The sequence below is a fragment of the Oryctolagus cuniculus genome, chromosome 14, assembly GCF_051225735.1.
Source record: "Oryctolagus cuniculus isolate XC-2025 breed Fujian yellow rabbit chromosome 14, ASM5122573v1, whole genome shotgun sequence".
Classification (NCBI taxonomy): domain Eukaryota; kingdom Metazoa; phylum Chordata; class Mammalia; order Lagomorpha; family Leporidae; genus Oryctolagus; species Oryctolagus cuniculus.
In genome coordinates this window covers 16,768,590-16,794,858 of record NC_142880.1, presented here as the reverse complement: position 1 = coordinate 16,794,858, position 26,269 = coordinate 16,768,590, and the positions used below count along the sequence as shown (strand labels likewise).

At 40.8% G+C, this 26,269-nt stretch overlaps 1 protein-coding gene and 1 long non-coding RNA gene across 9 annotated transcripts in view; one reads left to right on the top strand and one right to left on the bottom strand.

Annotated features, from left to right (window-relative positions):
* The window catches only part of KIAA0825 (KIAA0825 ortholog), a 443,996-nt gene that overhangs the window by 410,843 nt on the left and 6,884 nt on the right, over window positions 1-26,269 (top strand). The gene's annotated exons all lie outside the window — the stretch shown is intronic.
* The window catches only part of LOC138845140 (uncharacterized), a 35,481-nt gene continuing 31,741 nt past the window's right edge, over window positions 22,530-26,269 (bottom strand). The window contains exons 2-3 of one of the 2 annotated variants that reach the window (XR_011381932.2): window positions 25,618-25,752; window positions 22,530-22,817 (exon numbers count right to left, since the gene is read on the bottom strand). This is a non-coding gene — a long non-coding RNA (uncharacterized LOC138845140). Of the gene's footprint in view, window positions 22,818-23,535; window positions 25,753-26,269 lie in introns of those variants that run through there. The other variant, XR_011381931.2, reaches the window with a different exon arrangement.

The window sequence follows — 26,269 nt, the reverse complement described above, 5'->3', positions numbered from 1 at the left end:
TCTCACGGGCTGCAAACTGCCAACTTCCCATTGTAGAAAGACACCAGGGCTCTCAGAGGTCATTTGCATAAAGCCACTGATCTCACTCGTGAGGGCCCCACCTCATGGCCCAATTGTCTCACAAAGATCCCGCCTCCTACTACCATCACATTTAAGGGGTTAGGCTTTCAGTACGTGGATCTGGAGGAGAAGGGAACACAATCATTCAGTCTATTGCACATACATTGCCCTCATTTTCTTTGATGCTTGAGAATGTTGTGGTGATGTGGGAGTCACCATCATTTCTAAACCTTAATCATGGCTGGATAAATTATCAGTGTAGAATAAGGATTTTAGACCCTGGAATTTGCTTTTTAAAAGATCACTCCCTGCTCTCAGATTTCTTTGTTTTCCATCTTTTTCTCCCCTCCGTCCAGTAGACTACACTTTCCACCATCTCTAATTTCATAGTTGTTCTGCTCATCTGAACCTGAAGGAGCTAAAAATACCACAGAAAATTCTTTGTACCAACATGAACTTGCCTTTTAATTCCATTTTTCACAAACTTTCTGAAGTCCCTCCCTTTGCTCCTGTGCAGTCTTCACCCAGCTTCACCTCAGTTGTTGCTCACTCATCCATTCTCTTCCCGTACTGAAGGCATCCTTCCTGTCCCACCTCCTTCCCAAACACTCCCCGACAGCCCCGTCCTTGTCCACACCAATGTCTCATAAATGGGGAATGCCGTGTTTTCAATAGCTCTTCCATCTTCACACACATTCCTTTTATCTCTAAGGGGGACTGTGTGCTCCGAAAAAGGCAGAAATCACATCTTTTTTTTTTTTTTTAATTTTAGTTTATTTATTTGACAGATAGAGTTACAGACAGTGAGAGAGAGAGAAAGGTCTTCCTTCCATTGGTTCACTCCCCAAATGGCCACCAGGGCCAGAGCTGCGCCGATCTGAAGCCAGGAGCCAGGTGCTTCTTCCCGGTCTCCCGTGTGGGTGCAGGGCCCAAGCACTTGGGCCATCCTCCACTGCCGTCCCAGGCCACAGCAGAGAGCTGGACTAGAAGAGGAGCTGCCAGGACTAGAACCGACCCCCATATGGGATGCCAGCAACACAGGCGGAGGATTAACCTAGTGTGCCACGGTGCCAGCCCCACGTCTTTTTTTTTTTTTTTTTTGAAAGTTATTTATTTATTTGAAAGGCATAATTACTGAGAGAGAGGAACAAACAGAGAGAGAAACAGATCGTCCACTTACTGGTTAACTCCCAATGGCCACATGGCGAGGGCTGGGTAAGGCTGAAGCCAGGAGCCAAGAACTCCATCCGGGTCTAGTGGCATAATCAAACATCTACAGATGACTTACTTGCCTTCACTCATGTCTTGCTTACATCAGGATCACTGCCATTCATTCTCTGAAAATCTCTTCTTACCTCTTCTTCCCAATGGAAATACTATTCATTTTTTATGAAGATCAATAAATATTGGCATAGGTACACCAGGAAGGAAATAAAGCAATACAAAGAAAAGTATTAATCATCTTTGCTATACTATATCATTCTGTAACCAATCCTAGCCATTAAAAGTTACGTGGAGTTCCTCTAAAATTAAAATTGAACTAAATTTATATGCAAATAAAATAGTTCATAAGACCTTAATTACAATTCTGAATACATGAAACTCTTACACTGAAGTCTTTATAAGTTTAAAGTCAATTTATCCCACTTAAGATGAAGGCTTGTGTGTTCTGCTGCAGATGTATTAATCTGTCTGATTACAGAGTACTTCCCTAGACTCTGCTGGAAAGGTTATTTAATGAAGTATGCATTGTTATTACCTTTCTGAAATCTGAAAAAGCCCAAATTTTGGAAAATGACCCAGTTTTGAAAATGGTTTCAAGTAAGGGATTATGTACTGCATTAGTATGGTGCTGTATAACCCCTCATTTAATCATATCATTTAATCTTCCAAGTAATATTACGAGGTAGTTACTACTACTATTATTATATCCATATTCTATATTAGAAAAGTGAGCTGCACAGAGATTGATTTGCTGGCGAATGGTGTGACTGAAGTTCATGTTTTCTAATTTTGAATCCTGTGTCCCTTTCTATAACAGTGTTCTGAGCAGGTGGTTTGGATTCCCCCCATTTTAGAAATCATAATTCACTGGTGCTTCCAGTTTTTATAGATCCTGATCTACCTCTGCTTTTCCAGAACATGCATTCCACACCATAGGAATTGGCAAACCTACTATGGTGAATGGCGAGGGCTTAGGACCCAGAACAAGCAGATCCAGATTCCGACAGGCCAGAGAACAACTCAGGGCTGTTTGTGGGTTTAAGTCCTTTACTCACAGTGGTGGTGAGAAATCACAAGGAACAACCACTTGCCCCTGACAGTAGTGGGGCCACTGTAGATACCTGCCTTTGTGTCCATGGCAATAGTCAGACACACACACATTGCCACATATAGTCACATATATGTATTCATATCCATCCACAAGTGGCCACACCCACTGATAGCTGCACCTAACCATGCCCCTCCCCACCAGTTGCTTATAGAGGTTTACAGACATTAGTGGCCCAGAGCCAAACCATGACATATCAGACTTGTGAGCACCTAGCCAAGCAGGTGGTTACCATGGCACTGGTTACCATTGAGAGACAGAGATATGGGAGCAGAGAGAGAAGGGGGCAAGGGCAAAAAGGTGTGGGAACTTGACAACTTCACCTTCCCAAGTTCATCTCCTCAACAAGAGTGTACTGATTATTAATTACTGAAACAAGACCAGACTACAGAGGCAGTCCTTATAGAGATTTAGAATTTGAGAAAACTTAAATGAAGGCGGGGTCTTGGCTTTTGACCCAGTAGCTGTAGGTGAAGCCTGTGGTGGGTATCTAACAGCAAGTGGAATCAATAGGAGAGAAAAGCTCAATATGTGACTTCCTTACAAACTCAGAGAGAAGCATTTCAATCCATCCATGTATTTGTCAATGAAATTTCATATTCTTTTGATACTGACCGATCAGTATTCTTCAGAATCCTCAGAGCCCTGTGCAGTTAATTATACCGTGTCCTCAGCCTTGAAAGAATATGAAATACAAAGCTACTTCAAAAAGCTCATGGAATTACAGACTTCTAATTTTATTTAGATGCCAAACATTTTTTTTTAAATTTTGAAATTTTCAGGAGCTTTTGGAAGATCCCTCATATTAGCATTTTAAAATAAGGATGTGACTCCTCTTTAATATAGTTTATATTAGAATAGTACAAAATCTATACATAAGTTTCTTAATATTTGCATATATAGAAAATAGGAGATTTTTATTCAACATGGAGAAAATGCAGGCTGAGGCATCCTTTTAGACAGAGAACATAAAGCAGACAAAATATTCTAATGTGGTGGAAGAGTGTGAGGTGTGTGTGTGTGTGTGTGTGTGTGTAGTTAAGTGGTTTAGAAAGCAGAAGAGAAGCCATATATGAGAGGGTGAGAAAGTTGGCCTTTCCCAGGTGCGGGTAAATTCTAGGAAAATAGTGAAAGAAGTTCTTGAGCACAGTGACTATCTTGGGCATCCTTGTATTCCAACTAGTCAGCATGATGCTGGGCTCTAAGTAAGTGTTCAGTAAATGTCCAACAGATGAATTACTACCAAATAAAGCCAAGTACGGTAGAAATGATGGACAAATATTCATGAATCCAATTGTTGGAAGTTGAAAAGCAAAACAGTAAAAATTTTGGGTGGCCACAGATGGGGTCATTACAGTTTTATAAACCTGAAAGTTCTTTCATTTCCTGTATTCTAAAAAGAGCACTAAGTGTTGAACAAGCCAACAGTCCCTCCTTCCCTTCTACCCTTCACATCTCTAGGAAAGTTGTTTCTCTACTCACAAAACTTCTGACACCATATGTTTAGAGTTTCCACACCAAGCCGTTCTCTGACACTAATTGTCCACCCTGCAACTTAATTGAATTCCGGTGCTAACTACACAGAGTTAGTGCTGATCCCACAGGCTAAAGGCTCTGTCCCCTAAGACTTCCCTCACTTCAGATGCCAGTCACAGGTAGGTCCTCAGGTGACCCATATGTCTATCCTACTTGGCTGCAAATCTGGGATTTCCACAATCCCCTTGGGTTTGATAATTTGCTAGAAGGGCTCACAGAGAACTCAGGAAACAGATAAGTCATGTTTAGCAGTCTAGAATAAAGGATGTAAGTGAGAAGCCAGATGAGGAAGTGTGCAGGATGAGGTCCAGACAGGCCCTGAGCACAAGAGCTTTGGCCTGCATGGAGCTGGGGTGCGCCACCTTTCCAGTAGGTGATGCATTCACCAGGCCAGCAGCTCCCTGTTGCTGAGGACTTTTATGGAGGAAAGAACCATGCCATGAAGGATTTTTATAGAGGCATGATCGATCAAATCATTGGCCATTGGTGATTAGCTAAATTTCTTCCCCCACAACCCTCCCCATCGTGACTTGATCTTTCTGGTAAACAGCCCCATCCTGCAGGTATCTAAGGACCCCAGTTCCCGTCATCTCATTAGCCTGCAAGAAGACACTCATGACTTCTAAGATCCCAAGGTTCTAGAAGCTCTTTGAAAGGACTCAGGGACTAAAAACCAAATATTATAACAAAGGTTGTTTGCTGTCACTCAAAAAATCACAAGGATTTTAGGAGCTCTGTGTCAAGTGACCTGGGACAGGGACCAACTATATTTTTCTTGTTGTGTCCCAGCATCAATAACAGCTTCCCAAAGAAGACAACTCTGGCTGTACTTCTGGTGCAGTTTGACCTTGGGTCAGGAAAAAAGAAAAAACCACAAACTCTGCTCCTTGGCCTCTGTGCTCAAGTGCAAAGACTGGGTGGGGAGGTGGGCCACGGAAAAGGCCACAACTACTGAGAACCTGTTCTCCACCTTCTCGGAGGCAGCTTTGTGCTTTCTACTTGTCTACTTATTCTTTCCCCAGATATGTGCCGAGCAGTATTACCAGGTGAATGACTAGCTTCTGAAGCTATTGAGATCAAGCCAAAAAGGGAGAGGGCAGTATGGTGGGAGACCCAAAAACTTAAAAAGTAATTGTAAATGCCCTCTCAAAGTGTGTGATATTAGAACTAAAAGAGCACATACCTTTGTGTCATCATAAAGGGGAAGATGGAATAAGTGCCTGGGAGATACAGGAGAAAAGACTGAAGACAGTGGATGGGAGACACCTTGGCGGAAGAAGGGAGATGTAAGTCATGTCCTGGAACATGAATAATTCACTGGAAATGATCAGCTCTCCCCTGGCGCAAATAGCTGAGTGCGGACTGAGTCCGCAGAGGCTGTAGGAGGAGCTGCAGGCCTTCCTGAAGGGCAGGACCAAGGAGCGTAGTGAAGATGAGTCCGGACCTGGGGGCAGGAGTCCCGTCCTAAAGAGGGCTGTACCTGTTGACGAGGCATTCGGACCTCCTGGCTGCCCTGCAGGCCGCTAATGCGGAGTCCTGAAAGAGATGCACAGCAAGTGTAGACCGCACATAAGGCAGTCCCTGCAGCTGGTGTCCAGAAGGCAGAGGGATGAGAAAAGCCAAATTAAACCTCAACTGGAGGCATAATTTGTCCCACACTAAGTATCCTTCGAATCAAATGAAAAACCTTTAAAAATCCCCGAGTATCTCTCCACCTTCAGCCACGGCCACACTATAAAATCTGAAATTAATGCATCAAAATTTTCAGTGTTTTACTCTTCCCTGTGGATGAAGTCGCCATTCTCTTTACCTTGATGTAGTTCCATCCTCTCCCAGCTATGCCCCTGGCTGGATGTGCCATGGCATGCCTTACAGCAGTAATACATTAGGTTAATAAAGCAATTATTTAATTGACTCTAATTTCATTGGCATTCCTATTAGCTAAAGGAAAGTGGTTCAATCACTGTTTACATTTGCAAAGCCAATATTATGGTTTAAATTATGGCCTTTGGATGAATTTGAAAATTGAAGCCTGATAATCCTTAAAGCAATATTTACAGAGGACTCTTTGTCTTTGTAAAGAATAAAGGGGATGGAAACAAGAGCGCATTAAATCAGAAGGGCTTTTAAATATTCATTTTGCAATCAGCTTCACTGGTTTCCAGGCCACTGTCTAACTTCATGATTCTTGTTGTGGAGAAAGACCAAATCCCTTGCTTTAATTGTCCTTGAAATATATAGTACAACTCATTCTCTTTTCTGATTTTGCTGAATAGGCATTTCAGATATAATACTCACACTGCAAAAAATATTCTCAAAGGAAATATCTTGGTAATTCAAAAATACATGTTGGATAGGTAGCTTCTGATTTTAAGTGACCTCTACATAGCAGCCTTTAGTAAAACCTCTTCCAACCACCTAGTAGAATAATTGTAAAAATTGTAAAATGATTTTAAAAAAACTCAGAACTCTGAAAATTATGTATCAGTAAACCTGTTGTCAGCAGTTTTCCTTGAAACACATGATAGTGGAAGTGACCAAGTAACACTTTCCTACTTTGAAGATGAGTAACAAAAATCCAGTGATGCTTGTCAAAGTATGCTGGAGTTTAAAGGAAGGTAAAATCACAGGAAAAATCTAATTAACAATAGGTAAGACCTACTTCATGTGGGAAATCTACTTAATGCATCCATTCAGATGCAGAATAAAGCAAGTCACCTCAAAAGGGACAAAAGTTAGGCAGGTCTTAACCCTCTCTGAAGCCATTTGGTGCTGCACGCAACATCCATAGCATTGTTTAGCAACATCTTTTCTAAATTAACTGACAGAAAAATGGCAAAAAATAGTACATACATCCCCACATGCCCTTCATCCAGCATTCCCATGTGTTAACCTCTTACAGAACCAAAAAAAGAGTTATCAAAGCTAAGACATTAACCTTGGTTGTCAACAGCACTATTAACCAAAGTACAGAACACGCGCAGACGTCATCAGTCTCTCCATCAACGTCTTTCTGCTTTTCCAGGACCCCTCACTACATGTAGCTGTCGTGTCTCCTTAGTCTGTCCCAGTCTGTGACGGCTTCTGTCTGTTTTTCATGACTTTGACACTTTTGGAGGGTACTGCTCAGCTGTTTTATAGAGTGTGCCCCAGTCTGGGTTTGTATGGTGCTTTCTCATGATTGGCTAAGGTTCCACATTACTGGGAAAGAAACGCAGTGCTGATGTGCCTGTCACATGCCTTGTGACAGGTGATACTGCCCTTGATCACTTGGATAAACTGGAGTTTAATTCAAATTCTTGACTGTAAGATTAATGTTTTGTCCTTATGATTATGAAATATTTGGGGGAAGATAGTTTGATTCTGTGCTAATATCTTATTTCTGCATATTCTCTCACCCACATCCTGGCATGACTTCTATTTCTTCACATTTATTCATTAGAATGATTATTTAAGGAAGAGTTAGCATTTCTCCATTTATTCATTAATTTCTCTTAGTATGTATTCTTGGATATTTATTTGATTATGTGATTATAATCCAATGCTATAATTTTATTTTTTTTTGACAGGCAGAGTGGACAGTGAGAGAGACAAAGGTCTTCCTTTGCCATTGGTTCACCCTCCAATGGCCGCCGCGGCCAGCGCGCTGCGGCTGGCGCACTGTGCTTATCTAAAGGCAGGAGCCAGGTACTTATCCTGGTCTCCCATGGGGTGCAGGGCCCAAGGACTTAGGCCATCCTCCACTGCACTCCCGGGCCACAGCAGAGAGCTGGCCTGGAAGAGGGGCAACCGGGACTAGAACCTGGTGTGCCGGCGCCGCAAGGCAGAGGATTAGCCTAGTGAGCCGCAGCGCCGGCCCCCAATGCTATAATTTTTAAGCTTACATTGTTCCACCTTTGACAATTAATAACTTCTCCCGGGTGACTCTTAAGCTCTTCTGATAGACTCCTACCTTCTTTCTTTGTCTCTTTTTCTTTATTTCTTTCTTTGACTTCCTCATTCAGATGCTCCAGGCTCATAAATGTATTTTTCTGACTTCAGCCCCTAGATTTAGCTATTTCCCCGGAGAGGTCTTATTTCTTCTACTAGAAACCAAGATCTAGGTGCTGGTTGTGCTCATCGCAACCATACAGCTTCTTACCCCTTAGACTAGGTAGAGTGATGAAATACATGTGCAGATGGTAACTGATGTGTCCACACCCATCAGAACCCCACAGCAAGTGTTTGTGAACAGCCCCTTTGATCTTTGGCCTTCAAGTATACATCAGAATATTTATTTGAGAGGTAGAGCTACAGAGAGAGAGAAATCTTCCATCCACTTGTTCACTCCTCAAATGGCAGCAATGGCTAGAGCTGGGCTTATCCAAACTCAGGAGCTTCTTCTGGTCTACCATGCAGGTACAGGGGCCCGAGGAGTTGGGCCATCTTCTGCTGCTCTCCCAGCCATATCAGAGGGCTGGAGTGGAAGAAGAGCAGCCAGGACACGAACCGGCACCCATATGGGATGCCAGTATCACAGGTGGAGGCTTAACTTACTGTGCTACAGCGCCAGCCCCAAGAAAATGCAGTCTGTGTGTGTACAAGTTTTATATGCTTTTACAAGCATATGCAGTCAGGTGCCCTCAACTACAGTTCACTACAAAACAATTCTGTCACCCCCAATAACGGGAATTATGCCTTTATGGACAATCTCTACCACCATCACCAACTCCTGACAACCAGCGATCTGTCTCCTTATCTATACTTCTGCTTTTTAAAGAGCATAATGTCAGATGGAATCACACAACATATAACCATTGGACTCTTCTTTCATTTAGGAAAATGCATTTAAAAGTCACATGTGATTGAATCAACAGTTTGTCCCTTTTGAGCTGAGTGGTATTCCAGTGTATGGAATTTTATTTTATTTTATTTTATTTTTTGAAAGGCAGAGTTACACAGTGAGAGAGAGAGAAAGAGGGAGAGTTACAGACAGTGAGAGAGAGAAAGGTCTTCCTTCTGTTGGTTCACTCCTCTAATGGCCGCCATGGCCGGCGCTGCACCAGTCCGAAGCCAGGAGCCAGGTGCTTCCTCCCGGACCCAAGCACTTGGGCCATCCTCCACTGCCCTCTCGGGCCACAGCAGAGAGCTGGACTGGAAGAGGAGCAACCGGGACTAGTACCCGGCACCCCAACCGGGACTAGAACCCGGGGTGCCAGCTGTGCAGGCAGAGGATTAGCCTAGTGAGCAACGGCGCCGGCCTCAGTGTATGGAATTATTTAAGGATATCTGGTTTGTTTGCAATGTTTGTTTATTTTGAGTGAAGTTCTTACAGGCTCTTTGTGAATATAAATCTACATTTCTCATAAATATATAATTAGATATAGGATAGCTGGATTATGTGGTAGATGTATACTTAATATCTTAATAAACTGTCATTTTGTATTTACATTTGAGCCATGTTGCATTTTGTGTCTATATTTAAAGAGAAAACTTATAACCTAACCACTGTTTGCCCTCCTAGATGTTGCTTGTGTGTGATAGTAGCAGAATTCTCAGTTATTCAAGAATTCAAAAAATATAGCACCATATGTTCTTCTTTAAAAAATTAAAGCCAGAGTCTAGATAACTGAAAAAATAAAAATTAAGAACTAAAAAAAGTTCCATTCCTAAGAAAATCTTAGAGGAAGAAAATCAAAGAAGGATATTTTTTCTCATAAAAAATGTATCTAAGAAGACGCATCACATCATATAAAAGAGTAAAACAAGAACTCTCATTAAAATCAAAAAGAGGACAGGGCCAGGCATTGTAGTACAAGTTAAGCTACTGCTTAGAATACCCCATCTCATATTGGAGTGCCTGGGATCAAGTCCCACCTCATCTTATCCAGCTTCCTGCCTACACCTACCCTGGAGACATCAGATGATGGCTCAAACTACTTGGGTCCCTGCTACCCACATAGATCAAGTTCCTAGCTCCTGGCTTTGGTCTGACCCAGCCCTGCCCTTACTGTTGTTGGTGTTTGGGGAGCGAACCAGCAAATGGAAGGTTTCTCTCTCTGTCTCCCCTCCCCGCCTCACCCTGTGTGTGTGTGTGTGTGTGTGTGTTGTGGTACTCTGACTTTCAAATATGAAAAAAAAAATCAAAGGAGGACAGAATTCTCAATCTTGTACTTATTTCACATTATTCTAGAACTACTGGCTACCTCAATAAGAAACCAATCAGAAAAAATAGGCTAACTGATAGTAAGAAAAAGGGGGAAAGGTTAGAAATTGCAGAGGATGTTTCTTAGAAAATCCAAAGTTCCAGGTAAAATACTCTCAAATGGAAATCAATAAGGCTATCAAATACAAGCAAAGCATTGAAAAATATCAATAATCCAATAAGAAACCTAAGAGATAGAATGGGGAGGGGCTGGCACTGTGGTGTAGTGGACTAAGCCTGTGGTGCCAGCATCTGCTATGGGTGCCAGTTCTAGTCCCGGCTGTTCCCCTTCTGATCCAGCTCTCTGCTATGGCCTTGGAAAGCAGTAGAAGATGGCCCAAGTGCTTGGGACCCTGCACCCATGTGGGAGACATAGAAGAAGCTCCTGGCTCCTGGCTTCAGATGGGCTCAGCTCTGGCTGTTGTGGCCATTTGGGGAGTGAACCAGTGGATAGAAGAGCTTTCTCTCTGTTTTTCCCTCTCTCTGTCTATCACTCTACCTCTCAAATAAATACATAAATCTTAAAAAAAAAAAGAGAGAGAAAGATAGTACAGAAAAACTCAATAAATGATAGCATCATACATATTATAAAATTTTTAGAAATTACCATAACCAAAATATACAAGATTCATTTATAGAAAACTATAAACTTATTGAAAATATAGAGGACCCGAATACTGAGTTTTTACAATACTGATCCTAACCCATTGGGTAAACACCTGTCCCATAGCTGAATCTCTGAAGCACAACTGAAGGTAAAGCTTATTATTATCATTAATATCACATTACAAGGTTTTGTTACCTGTGTGTGTTTATATGTTTACTGAGAGTGGGAATATTGTGTAGTAACTTCCCTATTATACATTTAAATGTAGAATTCCCATCAACATTGGTAATGTTACAGTTACTTACCAAGAGAACTAATCTGGATTCTATGGCTGTGGATTGAAGTTTGTGAAAACGAAATTAGAGATGAAGCATGTATTAGCAGTTTATGTTGTATAAAGCACGGTGAGGTTAAGAAAAAGCAATCTTTCAAACTCAATACTTTTTGATGGTCAAGTGTTTATTCCATTGGGTCATTAATGCACCATATTCCCAAAGTATTCTTTGGGCATAGCTCACTTCTAGCTAACATTAAAAGAGAATTGGCCTGTGATAGGCTTTTTGCAGGTTTTAATGATAATTCTGAGTTGTTAGTTAGATTCTCTTGAGTATATCCTATTGCTTATAAGTTAAAAGGCTGTGAAAGACCTTGTTTTTAATGACTGAATTTACAATAAGGTTAGACATGTTAAATGTCAATAGACATTATTGGTTCTACTGCATATTTCTAGACCAGTGTGGGTTTTTTTTTTAAAGAAAGCTTTTATTTAATGAATACAAATTTCATAGGTACAGCTTTAGGAATTTAGTAGTTCTTCCCCCTATACCTGCTCTCCCAGTGTGGGGTTTTAATAAAGAAAATTTAATAAATTTCATATGGAAATTAAAATTGTAATACGTTAGAAGGAACTCACCACAAAAAGCAAAACTGCCACACAGTAGCAGAAATTCACCGCAAGTATTTAGATATCAGGGAGGATAACTTTTGAGTGTTGAATGCATATAAATTGAATTAGACTTGCTGCATTTTGGCCAGATTTATAGATTACAGCAAATGGAACTGGAGGCAAGATAGAAGAAATTGGAGTAACTTGTTCACTAAACAGCTCAATATCAGTTGCTTATTTTTGAATGTTTTCTAGGTAATTCCCTAAAATATGAGTTGTTCCACTTTAAATCTGCATAATTAATTATGGTTTGAATAGGACACATATAGGCATTCAAGCCCCAAGTCTTCCGTTAAAAGTTAATGATTTAATGTTAATGGTTGGTGGATTAAGGGTGGAGGCTTGGTCCAATTATGGCATCTGATGGTGGGGCCTTTGGACACGATTGGCTTGGGTCATGTTGCCACAGTAATGCAGAGACACATGGACGTGGAGGAAGACTGTGCATCCTGAGCCTCTCTGCTTCCTGGTTTGCCATGTGACTCTCCCTCCTCAGGAATTCTTCCATCTACCACCCTCAACGGACACCAAATTAATGCAGCCTTTCAATTTTGGAGTATGAGTCTCCAGACTGTGAGCAAAAATAAACCTGCCTAAGAAGCTCCTCTCAGGTGTTTGTTTTGGGGACAAAAACCTGACTAATAGGATAATGGGAGCTACTTAGCCTGGTCACTTAGTGAATTCCTTTAGGAAGTTCCTCAGTGTTAGTTAATGGATGCATTGGAAGTTAGAATTTAAATTAGGGAGAGAAACTCAGACTATAGCAATACAGAGCAAAGCTGTGGGGCTGTGAGAGTGAGGAAGGAGGTTCTCTAAAGTAATAAGGCCTTCCTTCACGACACCAAGTCATTGTGTGAGGAGCCATGGAAAGACACTAGTGTGCACTTGTCTTTCTCTAGCACCAAAAAACTCTGTCATTGCCAGAATTTTTTGTTTATGGTGATAACTATGATGCACCTACTACAAAAACTAAACATTATTAGACAGACACAATCACACTTTAACCCGTGGTGACAAATGTTAAAATGAATATAAGCATTTGAAGAGAAAAATAGGCTCACAGACAGTTGTCTGGCAGCAATGAGGCCAGAATGTGTAGAGAAATACCTGTTTATTGAAGACAGATAGAATGTTAGGGTATGAGAAATAATGGGTAAGGTCATTGGGAAGTGAAAGCAAAGGGCCAGTGACTAATTAAATTGACAAGTGTGTGTGGGATTTCATTCAGAGGAAATACTGATGGTGAGAGTTGGGCCAACAGTAGTGCAGGTCACTCAGCAATGGGAGCAGAAGGTGCCTGATAAGCAAAGGCTAGATACTTGACATATCTTTTGGGAGCAAAATTTTTTCTTCACTATCAAGGAACATAAATACCGTACCAATGATATGTTCATTCACAACACGGTAATGGACTAGGAAGAGAGCATCCAGGGTGATAGCTGTGGGAATGAGTCCTTGCACAAATTCTGCAGAGGAGGCATATGTTTCAATTAGAAAAAAAAATCCATAAGTATTAAAGGATATTCATGTTGCCTTCTTATTCTGATGTTCATCCAACTAAAAGATATGGTTGGTAATTGGATGTAATAAGAAGAAAGCTGAATAAATGAGCAAAGAACAAGTTTTTTTATTACTTAAAAGGATTACCATTTTCAGATGTTACTTGACCTCTTAAGGCAAGCTAAGGCTGATTTTTTTTAAAAATACATCTGAAATAGTATCACGTATTCTTAGCTCGTACTCAAACAAGTTCCATATCCTATACAAATGGAGGAAATGCAATTCATAATTGACAAGGTATGAATTTTTTATACTTTAAGCCATGAGGCTGCCACATCAACAAATGTAATTCCTTAGCAAATATATCTTATGCTTATATTTATGAAATGTACACAATTGACACAGAACCCAAAAGGAATAAGTAAACATTTTAAATATATATGGATTTGCAAACTCCATTCTGGGAAATATTTATTAAAGGAGAAACAAGGAAAGAATGCAAGCAAAATAAGCTCAGAGTTTTCAATTTATTTTGGATTTGGTGTTACTTTTATGGATCTTGCCAAAGCTTGGACTACCATTGGTTGGTGTATTGGCCATGTTTTAATCTGTGTTTTGTTTTTGTTTTCTAATGTATAAGTAGCTACTCCAAAAGGTGGAAAAGATAAATTTTTAAAAGATTTATTTATTTATTTGAAAGTCAGAGTTACACACAGAGAGGAGAGGCAGAGAGAGAGAGAGAGAGAGAGAGAGAGAGAGAGGTCTTCCATCTGATGGTTCATTCCTCAATTGGCTGCAACAGCCAGAGCTGCGCCGATCCAAAGCCAGGAGCCAGAAGCTTCTTCCTGGTCTCCTACGTGGGTGCAGGGGCCCAAGGACTTGGGCCATCTTCTACTGTTTTCCCAGGCCATAGCAGAGAGCAGGATCGGAAGTAGAGCAGCTGTGTCTTGAACTGGTGCCTATATGGTATGCCGGTGCTTCAGGCCAGGGCATTAACCCGCTGTGCCACATCCCCAGCCCCAAGGATAAACTATTAAAACATAAAATTCACCTTTTGGAACCCCACATTGTAATGTTGATTTCCTGTTAAATAGTCAAAGTTAAAACTGCACAATCAAGCCAAGAATCTTGGAAAGAAGGACCAAGCCTGACAGGTATTGTAGTCCACACTTCATGCAGCTGTTGAAGAAGGCAACAAAACTTGTTGCAAGGTCAGGGGATGAATACAGTTGGTGAGTCCAGGCTGTAAGCTGAAAATGGGCAAGCTGTGATGGGCTGTGGAAGTATGTAAGTGTGCCTGTCTGGGAAGCCTCCACACTGTTCTTGTGCTGAGCTGACCCAGTCATCCAAAGCTCTCTCTTTGCCTTCCCTAAGTGTGATAGATTATGTTTTCCAAAAACCGTGAAGTAGAACCCACATGTTCTACTTTGCCACTCCCCTATCAAGAGCTGGAGTCTAATTTTCCTCCCATTGAATCTAGGAATTTGCAACTATTTTGTAACTGATAAGAGTATTGCAGAGGTGATGTTAAGTGAGTTTCAGGCCATAAAAAAGCAATGCATCTTCTGAACTGAGACACTGCTGTTGGAATCTTGAGCCACTATGTAAGAACTCCTAATAACCAGAGGCATCTATGCTGTGAGGAAGCCCAGGCCAGAGAGAAAGACCAATGTAAGTGTTAGCTGCAAATCCCTCAGAGAGCCAAACCAACCCACTAGATATGTGACTACAGGCACCTCAGTTCCATGTTACTCAGTCTTTGAATTTTCCTCTGCTAAGGCTCCAGACATCATGGAGTAATGAGAAACTGTCCTAGTAAGACTTTTCCAATGACTTTTTGTGCAAGAATCATAACTGGAACACTAGCAAGTAGTAAGCCACGATTCTGAGGAACTAGCCCTTTCTTAGTTGCCTGTAATTGCCCTGGTATCTGAAACAGCAGTATAGAGGCCAGCGCCATGGCTCACTTGGTTAATCCTCCACCTGCAGCGCCAGCATCCCATATGGGCACCGGATTCTAGTCCCAGTTGCTCCTCTTCCAGTCCAGCTCTCTGCTGTGGCCCGGGAGGGCAGTGGAGGATGGCCCAAGTGCTTGGGCACCTGTACCTGCGTGGGAGACCAGGAGGAAGCACCTGGCTCCTGGCTTCAGATCGGCGCAGTGCTGGCCGTGGTGGCCATTGGGGGGTGAACCAATGGAAGGAAGATGTTTCTCTCTGTCTCTCTCTCTCTCACTGCCTAACTCTATCTGTCAAAAAAAAAAAAAAAAAAAAAAAGAAACAGCAGTATATAGAAGTGCTGCTAATTTTTTCACACATCTTTAATCTATTTTTATTAAAAATCATTTTTAATAAATTATTTCAGAATTACATTTAATTTATAAATTATATATTATTTCATTTATAAATAATAGCTCTGTGTCTAGAAAGCAAGGTATTTTGAGGAACAATAATAATAATACAATTTATGGATTATGACTTATGTAAAAACACAGTGCTAAGAGATTTTCCTAAATTAGCTTAATTTTCACGATCACCTCTAAATTAGGTATTGTGATAGCTATTTGTGCATAAAAAAAGAGGCCTATATAAAGTTATTTATTTAAGGTCAATGAAGTGAATCATGTGGGATTCTAATCTGGGCCTAAATTTTATACATTTTCTAACAAACACCACTGCAATTGAGCATTGAAAACAGATCATAATAGTGGATCCATAGAAGTAATAATTTCAATTAGTAAATTAAAGTAGGTTCTAGAAACAATCACTTATTTAAATACTGATAATCTATTCCAAATAATCTGTATATCCTTATTGCTTGGAAGGGCAAAAAGGTGGACCATTTGCCTGCAACTTAAGACAGACTCTGAGCCAAAACTAATATAGCCACTCAAAGATTGTGTGATATAACAAATGCTTATTGTTTCAAGCTGCTGAATATTGGAGTAATTTTTTTATTATTGTAGTAATGAATAACTAAAATGTAGATTTATGAGACTTTTACAGTAAATCAGTAGCCAGCCAATAGTTCTACATTCTGAAATTCCACTGTATAATCTGCTTGCCAGATTTTTTCTATTTTTTATTTTTTATCTTTATTTTAATTTTAATTAGCTTTTAATAGATTCAATGTGTGTTGTAGACATTTCTAAGAACATAATGATGGCTGGCGCCGCTGCTCACTAGGCTAATCCTCTGCCTTGGGGCACCAGCACACCGGGTTCTAGTCCCGGTCGGGGCGCTGGATTCTGTCCCGGTTGCCCCTCTTCCAGGCCAGCTCTCTGCTGTGGCCAGGGAGTGCAGTGGAGGATGGCCCAAGTGCTTGGGCCCTGCACCCCATGGGAGACCAGGAGAAGCACCTGGCTCCTGCCATCAGATCAGCGCGGTGCGCGGCTGCAGTGCGCCAGCCGCGGTGGCCATTGGAGGGTGAACCAACGGCAAAGGAAGAGCTTTCTCTGTCTCTCTCTCTCTCACTGTCCACTCTGCCTGTCAAAAAAAAAAAAAAAATAAAATAAATAAGTAAAAAAGAACATAATGATAGTCTCTTCCTTCATCCTTCCTTCCCCTGTCTTTCTCCTACCCTCCTTCCTTCTCTTTTTTTCCTTTGTTTTTTAGTTTTTGAGATAATGTATTTTAAATTAACATTACAGTAAAAAGGCTTAATACAACAATGATAGTCCTAATCCTAAGCCTTAGGGGAATCAATCTCTTACAGTGGCTAGTATGGCATAATGACAATGAATTTCAGATAAGTGATTTAGAGTCCTGAGTTCGAGTCTTAGATTGACCTGTGACCTCATACAGGTATAATTCTCTGAGTATCAGTTTCCATACGATTAAGTAAGCAGTTCCGAACAGGCTCTCCAGGTGGTGGACCAAGTATTATTTTTTAAATTTATTTGTATGTATCTCATAAATACAATATTAGGAACATAGTAATTCTTCCCACCCACTCCTCCTTCTTCCTCTCCCCTCTCCTGTATGGTCTGAGAAAGAAAAGGAAAAAGGAAGGAAGAAGGGAGGGAGGGAGGAAGAGAAAGAGAGAGAGAAAGAGAGAGAGGAAGAAAGAAAGAAAGAAAGAAAGAAAGAAAGAAAGAAAGAAAGAAAGAAAGAAAGAAAGAAAGAAAGAAAGAACGAACTAAGAAAACTGTTCCTCAACAGTCTAAACAAGGGCTGTTCTTTGTTATTGCTTCTAGAAGGTGTTTTTGCTTCCCTCCCCCCTCCCTTCTTCTTTTCCCTTCCTTCCTCCCCCTACTTTCCTTTTTGAAACTGAATTGTCTGTAAAGAAGAACTCAAGGATGATACATCTTTTGTGAGCTCTTAGACATGACTGTAACTTATGAGACACAATAATATCCTTCTTCTAATACACAAAAAAGGAAGTGATTCTTGAGAACAAGTTTTACTAATAAGTCTCACGATACAACTCTTTGTGGACAGAGGTCCTGCATGGGAAGTTAGTGCACAGTGACTCTTGTCGTTTATTTAACAAATAACACTCTTACATATGACATCAGTGATCACCCAAGGCTCTTGACGTGAGCTGCCTTGGCTGTAGAAGTCTTTTGCATCCAGTAGCTCGACAAGGCCATAAGCTAAGTGCAAGTTCTCTCCTCCCTTTAGAAAAAAGTACCTCCTTCTTTGGTGGCCACTTCCAAGTGTTTCTAAATGGTACTTTTACTCAGTGTGTCATGAATGGTTGGCCTTGAGAAATTTGTGTTGCCAAAACAATTTGGTATTGGCTATATACAGGTTGGTAAAAACATCCTAAATTTTTGACAATTTTAGCATTATAAATTTCAAATCCTTTCCTTCTTAATGAAAAAGGGATTGTGATTTTCATCATTTTTAGAGGAAGAACAGTATTGCTTCATATTGTTTTGCTTTGCACATTAATATATGCAAAGTACTTAGAACAGTGCCTGGCACATTGAATTGCCAAATAAGTATGAATTGTTATAATAAAAATAATTTGCTCCAAATTCCCACAGTGCCCAAATCAGAGCATTCAGTGAACACTTTGACCTACTTTTAACATAACAGTTAATATATGGAATAGATACCAAGTATCTATAGGGTATGATCCATGAAAATTTCCAGATATATCAAAAAACACATTTCTTTTTACTCATTAAATTACATATTACTCAGAGGAAAATCATCAACATGATTCTGGTAGTTTATAGTAGTTCTGACACTTCTCTTCATAAAGGGTACTTTTCTACCTCAGCTCTAATGCTGGCCAACAGCTTGACCTTGGCCTTCTGTCTACACTCCTACATTTTTTAAAAAATGCACTGATGGAAATGAAGTCTCTATGGAAATATGGATGATTCCGTGATAATAGAAATGTTCAGAGTCCATTACTACTGATGGCTGTGTTCTCATTATGTTTTCCCTAAGCCATAACTATTTAAAATGTTACTGTTAGCATTCTTAGTTGTCCCATTTGTTGGGATATAACTCTCCCACTTAAATACATAGAACAAATCATATTAATTAAAATAAATTGCTTGGACAGTTGAGTGGTACTGCAGATTGTCTCAGAAGTCTATAAATTCAAATTAAGGGTTTTGCTGCTTGATCCTGAGCTTGGAAAGATTCCTTTTACTGTATTAGTAGTAGCTAGAGAAATTAACCAAGTTGCAAAGAAAAATTCACTTGCAGAAGTAGCTGGGTAAACTGAATATATGTATAGCTAGTTATTTTAATCACATAAAATCTTGGCTGAAGCAAGCAACCAAACTGCTAATTCATGATGGCAAGCCTTGATATTTAATAGTAATGAGTATGGCCTTTCATAGACATAACTATATTTGTTACTATATATTTAAAATATACAATTATACATTTATATTTAGTCTATTTATATATATTTTATGAAATACAAGAAGAGCCTTCAAAAGGTTGATGAAAAATGCATGTTATGGAAAAACTATGCATGAAATTCCAAAAATTTTTTGCACCAAAATAAACTTCTTTTAATTCCATGTTCCATGAACTTTTTTGGAGTCCCCTCATTTATCACATGAGCTTCCAGGGTTCTGAGTGGTGCACTGAGTTAACAAACTGATATATTTTTGTAAAGTAACAAGCTACATTTTCTGTATCAAAGTGTTTTATTAGGTCAAGAAAATTTGGGGGGCGTTGAAGTAATTCCATCTGCCTATTTTAAGAAAAACTTATGTTTTGTAACTTCCAAAGGCAAAGCTGTGACTACCATTTAGAATATTCTATAAAAATTTAACATCCTTTACATTTCATGGAAACTTATATGATATTTTAAAAAAAAATCCCAATCTATGTTTTTTAAAAGATTTTTTTATTTATTTGAAACACAGAGCAACAGAACCAGAGAGAGAAAGAGACAGAGAGAGAGACAGAGAGAGAGAGAGAGAGAGGTCTTCCATCCACTGGTTCACTCCCCAGATGGCCACAACAGTTGGGGCTGGGTCAGATCAATGCCAGAAGCCTAAAACTTCATCCTGGTCTCCCGCATGGGTGGCAAGGACACAAGTAATCGGACCATCATCATTCCTAGGCATGGTAGCAGAGAACTGGAGAGAAAGCTGAGCAGCCAGGACTCAAAACACTGCTCAGATATGGAATGCGGGTGTTGCAAGCAGTGGCTTAACCTGCTGTGCCGTAATGCTAGTCTCCCCTCCTGCTCACCACATCTATTCTTACATTTGAAAATGTAACAGTATACATAAATTATATTGTAAATTTGTATTTGCCTTTTTTATGGGTATATTGCCTTCCCATTTGAACTCCCCCTCTAAACTACCACTTGAGGAAATAACTAAATTGAGTCACAAATGATTTCAAAGCAACTCTGTGATTCCTTATCCAAGGGAGATTTTTGCCTCCCATTCATCGACCAAAGCCCTTACTGCTTAAAATGGTGTAAGACTTGGGCCGGCGCCGCGGCTCACTAGGCTAATCCTCCGCCTAGCGGCGCCGGCACACCGGGTTCTAGTCCCGGTCGGGGCGCCGCATTCTGTCCCGGTTGCCCCTCTTCCAGGCCAGCCCTCTGCTGTGGCCAGGGAGTGCAGTGGAGGATGGCCCAGGTGCTTGGGCCCTGCACCCCATGGGAGACCAGGAAAAGCACCTGGCTCCTGGCTCCTGCCATCGGATCAGCGCGGTGCGCTGGCCGCAGCGCGCCGGCCGTGGCGGCCATTGGAGGGTGAACCAATGGCAAAGGAAGACCTTTCTCTCTGTCTCTCTCTCTCACTGTCCACTCTGCCTGTCAAAAAAAAAAAAAAAAAATGGTGTAAGACTTGAAACTCCCATGAAGAGCCCCTATTATTTTATTACTTTTGAGATTTAACATAAAGCTCAGAGAAAAACAAGACTCCTAAAGTGTTAAAAATTACAATCTGGGGGTTGGCTCCGTGGCTCACTAGGCTAATCCTCCACCTTGCGGCGCTGGCACACCGGGTTCTAGTCCCGGTCGGGGCACCGGATTCTGTCCCGGTTGCCCCTCTTCCAGGCCAGCTCTCTGCTGTGGCCCAGGAGGGCAGTGGAGGATAGCCCAAGTGCTTGGGCCCTGCACCCCATGGGAGACCAGGAGAAGCACCTGGCTCCTGCCTTCAGATCAGTGCAGTGTGCCGGCCACAGCGGCCATTGGAGGGTGAACCAACGGCAAAGGAAGACCTTTCTCTCTGTCTCTCTCTCTCACTGTCCACTCTGCCTGTCAAAAAAAAAAAAAAAAAAAAATTACAACCTGGGGTCAGCGTTGTGGTGCAACAGATTAAGCCACCCCCTGTGATGCTGGCATCCCATATTGGAACACCATTTCAAGTCCTAGCTGCTTCGTTTCTGATTTGGCTCCCTGCTAATGTGCCTGGGAAGGCAGCAGAGGATGACCTAAGTACCTGGGCTCCTGCCACCCATATGGGAGACCTGGATGGGGTTCTTGGCTTCTGGTTTCCACTAAGCCCTGGCCACTGCAGCCATTTAGGGGAGTGAAACAGCAAATGGAAGACTTTCTCTCTCTCTCTCTCTCTCTCTCTCTCTCTGCCTTTCAAATAAATAAATCTTCCAAAAAATTGCAACCTGTAAGGAAACTAAGTGATTCTGTTTTAGATAACACCCAACTAAGCAATAAATCAACTGTTTCAAGTTATGTAAGAAGAATAATGTTGATTTCTCCATTTTCACTAAACATATGCTAAAGGGGATGGACTGAGACCATGCACATTTCTTTTTAATTTTTTTTTTTAAGATTTTATTTATTTATTTGAAAGGTAGAGTTACAGACAGTGAGAGAGACAGAGAGAAAGGTCTTCCTTCCATTGGTTCACTCTCCAAATGGCAGCAACAGCCGGAGCTGCACCGATCTGAAGCCAGGAGCCAGGTGTTTCTTCCTGGTCTCTCATGCGGGTGCAGGGCCCAAGCACTTGGGCCATCCTCCACTGCTTTCCCAGGCCACAGCAGAGAGCTGGATTGGAAGAGGAGCAGCCAGGAGTAGAACCGGCAACTATATGGAATGTTGGCACCGCAGGCAGAAGATGAACCTATTATACCACTGTGCCGGCCCCCATATTTCTTAAAATTTGGATTTTAAAACATTAGGCAAAAGTGGTTATAGATTTTCATTGTCTGGAAAGCATATCAGGAAGAGGGCAAGTCTCACTTGGTGAGTGTATAAAGATCTGTCTTCAGGGGAAGAGACTGGCTCCAGTCCTGTGGTTCTGTGTGGGAAAAAGAACGAGCTATGAAGAAATAGTGCCATTTAAACTGAAGCTGCTTCTTCTGGTTTATGATAGATTTCTCAGAACTATCACAGATCACAATGCAAACATAGGAAAGCCTTCTGGCGACTGTTCCTTAAAGTTTGTCCTCTGGGACTAAGTGCTCTCCAGAATCACCTTCGTAGAGAAACATCTTTCCTGAGGAACATCCAATTCTACAGTTTCGAATCTCATCACAGAATTTGATAATGACTTTGCTCAAAATAATCAGAGTGCTTTCTACCATTAATGCTGCTACCTTTCCAAAGAATAAAGACAGACATAAATTATTCCCCCAAGGTTATCCCAAATTGCTCCATGGGTCAAGGAATAAATGACCAAATTATGCTTTTTCTACAATTACAAAGATGAAGCCTAAATACATGGCACCAATGCTTTTGATTCCCACTGCCATTTTGTATCTAAAATGAAACAGAGCACAAAATCTTTATGGGATTTTGAATATGGATTTGAAATAAATATACAGATCACTCTGCCTGATGGACTCTCCCCATCTGAATAAGCTCCCTGAAGACAAGACCATTTCCAGCTCTTCTCACTTCTGTTCCCTTGACAGTGTTTGAACTCAGCAGGCTCTCAGTAAAAGTTTGCTGAATGAGTAGGCAAATTAATTACGTGCAGTAAAACTCTATTTTAAAATGTCGCGCATTGTGATACATATCAAATAGACCACAAACCAGGGCAGAGAGCTCAAAACATAGGCTGTGTGGATTAAAGCCCAACATAACCGATGACTTATAAAGCCCGTTAATTGCAGCTTCTAACAGGAGCCCACTGTAAGTAATTTCCTACTATTTCCATCCATTCAGAGTTTCCCAGCGTTATCATTGGAGCCAATCTTGTAGTTCTCCTGTGTTTACACACCATATCCTGAGAACTGGAACAGTATGAAAGGACCATCTGCATCAGAAAAGAAAGATTTCAGTTTCTTTAATTATGTATTATGCATTTTGGCCCATTACAGTTGAGACCTAAATATTCCATTATTCTCAGTTAATTACACAAACCAGAATGAAAAGATGAATGGTTATGTTTTATGTTTACACCAAAATAATCTTACCTTTTAATTCCATTTTCCCAGAAACTTTCTGAAGTGTCCTCCCATATCTATATTTCATATTCATAGGATTGAAGTGGGATTGCAAATGACCAAGAAGAACCCGAATTGCGGAAGTTTTGCACAAAAATGAAATGTAAAGATACTGCTTTTGAGCTTGGGTCACAGATGAATTACTGAAGTGGAGATGATAGCTGATCATGTGGGGCTTTCCAAGGGAGAACAGAAGGGAGGTCTTAGCTGACCCCAAGAGAAGCCCACAGGGGTAGAACAGAAAGCAGAAAAGAACAGAGATATCTTTCCCCCCTCCTATATTCACCCCATCGGAAGCCACTCTGAACTGTGCTGTACAGAGAAGAGAAGGACCAAAGAGTAACCACTATGACTTCACTTTTCACTCCTCAGCTACCAACTGGTAGACAATTTGAACTCATTAGTGTGGACAGATGGTTAATGTTGCTGAATAGTACAAACGACTAATAAATAATAGTAGAACAGTTTACAAATATAAAGTGCTACATAAGTGTTTAATAATAACATCGAATCAGGAGGCTTATTTCATTACCTTTTCATATTCAAATATTTTATCGACGTTTCAGGAGAAGTGTCAATAATATAATCAAATGCCATTATTATGTTTGAAAACATAACAAAGGGATTATAGGGAAACAACACCAATCTTGACCACTGCAGGCTGAACAAAGTGGACCAGCATGAAATGTCTCCTTCATGAAAGATGAAGGAGTGACAACATGATCATAGATACGTATAACTGAATACTAGTGAGACCATTGTAATACTTAGCAATTTCCTTTCACCTATATATGAGTCAGCTTTTCATTACTACAACTAAAATGCCTGAGAAGAGCTAACTTATAAAGTAAAAGGTTTATTTTTGCTCATGGTTTTAGAGGTTCACAGCCCAAGGCCACGTGGCCCCATTGGTCACCTGACATCTGATGAAGGTGATGGACGGCAGAACTCATGCAGAGAGGTCATGTGGTGTGCCAGGAAGTAGAAAATGAACAGTTAGTTGGGCCAAACAGATTATATAAACGACCCTCGGGGCCGGTGCTATGGCATGGTAGCTTAAGCCTCTGCCTTTGGCACTGGCACCCCTTTTGAGTACCAGCTTGAGAATCTTGGCTGCCCCACTTCTGATCTGGGAAAGCAGCGGAAGATGGCCCAAGTGCTTGGGTCCCTGCACCCATGTGGGAGACCTGGAAGAAGCTCCTGGCTCCTGGCTTCAGATTGGCCCAGCTCCGGCTGTTGCGGGCATTTGGGGAGTGACTAGTGGATGGAAGACCCCTCTGTCTCTCCCTCTTTCTGTCTATAACTCTGGCTCTCAAATAAATAAATCAATCTTTAAAAAAACCAAAACAAACAAAGCAAAAAAACAAATAAAACCCCCAGACAAAAACATAATAAATCTTTTTTAAAAAAATAACGGATTCTCTCATGGGAACTACCTTCCAAGAACAAGGCCTTATGAACTAAAGACCTCCCTCTTGCCCCCCTCTCAGACATCATAATTGGATCTACCCATCATCCCGGCTCAAAAATTGGTAACACTAATGCATGAACCATTGATGTAAGACTTCAGGGCTTAAATGTCTGCCTGAGTTTGGGGAGTCAAATCATGTGCAAACTATTGCAACCTCCACACTCGTTTTTATAAGAGAAAATTTATCACATAAAACAATGTGAAGGACTCAGGGCAGGAGAAAAACCAGCAAGACAGGAAATCTAAGGAAACCACTTGATACAAATAGAGTTTCCCAAAATAAGACTAGCATCATGAAACACCTGGTATTCATTGCTCAACCATCGTTGCAACAATGCACTGAAGTATAAAATAGCTAGTATCCCCTATTTTGCATATGAGAAAACTGATGTACCAAGAATTTAGGAAATTGTCCACTATCACACAGCTAGTAAGAGGCAGAGGCAGAATTCAAACCTAGACAAAATGATTCCAATGTCTACTAGGAAGAATTTGGGGAAAGTTCTTTTACCCTGATAAATTAAAACAAGTACAGCCTTCTTCTTTCTACTTTCTCCAGAAAAAAAGATGTGATGGCAGAAGCTACAGTAACCACCTTGGTACCATGAGGTAAAGTATAGGAGGACCATAGAGACATTAGCCCAGCTGTTGTTAAGCTACTTAACCCATGCCAATTCTGGATTTCTTGTTATATGAGAAATACAGCCCACTATTTGTTTAACCCACTACAGAAGGTTTTATCCTATTTTTACCCATAAACAATGTGCCTAATAATAATACTTATCAGTGAACCAGGCATTTGTAAGTTATCTGATGTGTACTTACTCATTTTACCCTAATTACAACTCTATGAAGCAGCCATGTTAGTCTTCCCATTTTATAGGTAAGGAAATGGAGACAGTCTTCCCTGGCTTGCCCAAGGCCACATAGCTTGCAACAAAGAATATTCTAAGTAATGAAACAATAAAACTATCTCAATTAAAATTGGGAATTAGAAAGGGGATCTTAGTATATTGGTATTCCCATTAGTATTCATGTTGCTTGGAGACTGTAGAGCCAGTGTTTTTCAGCAGGGATACCATGGACATGACTAGAAGAAAACTCTGTGTGGGAATGTCACGTATCAAAGATGTTGCTACCTCTGTTCTCTGGATCCTGGTAGAAGAGCTTTGTTGATAGTGTCCACCAGAAATGTCCACCGCATTTCCCCAGAGAGAGGCAATCTCACCCCAGTCAAGAATCACTGGTCTACAGCAACGGTTGGTGAACTTTCTCTGTGAAAATCCAAAAAGTAAACATTTTCAGTTTTGTGGGACATATGAGGGTACTACAAAAAGTCTGTTAAAATAATGTAGTTAAATAAGGCTTTTTTTGGTGAAAAAAAAAAAACAACACACTGTTGAAATCCATGCATAGTTTTCTCATAATTCACATTTTTCACTTTTGTAAGACCCCTCATATACATGATCTTAATCTTTTTTCACCAAGAGAAACTTATCCTGTAATTCCATTTTTTAAAATGTATTTGAGAGACAGAGATAGGGATAGATCTCCCATCTACTGCCTACAACAGCTGAGGCTGGACTGGGGGTGAAGCTGAAAGCCAGAAACACAATCCATGTCTCCTACATGCTTGGCAGGAACCCGATTCTTGAGCCATCACCACTGGTTTTCCAGGGTCTGCATTAGCAGGAAGCTGGAGTCAGCAGCTGGAGCCAGGATTTAAACCCAGGCATTATGATGTGGAACACTAGCTTCTTTCCTGCTAGACTAATACCTGCCTCCCTTACT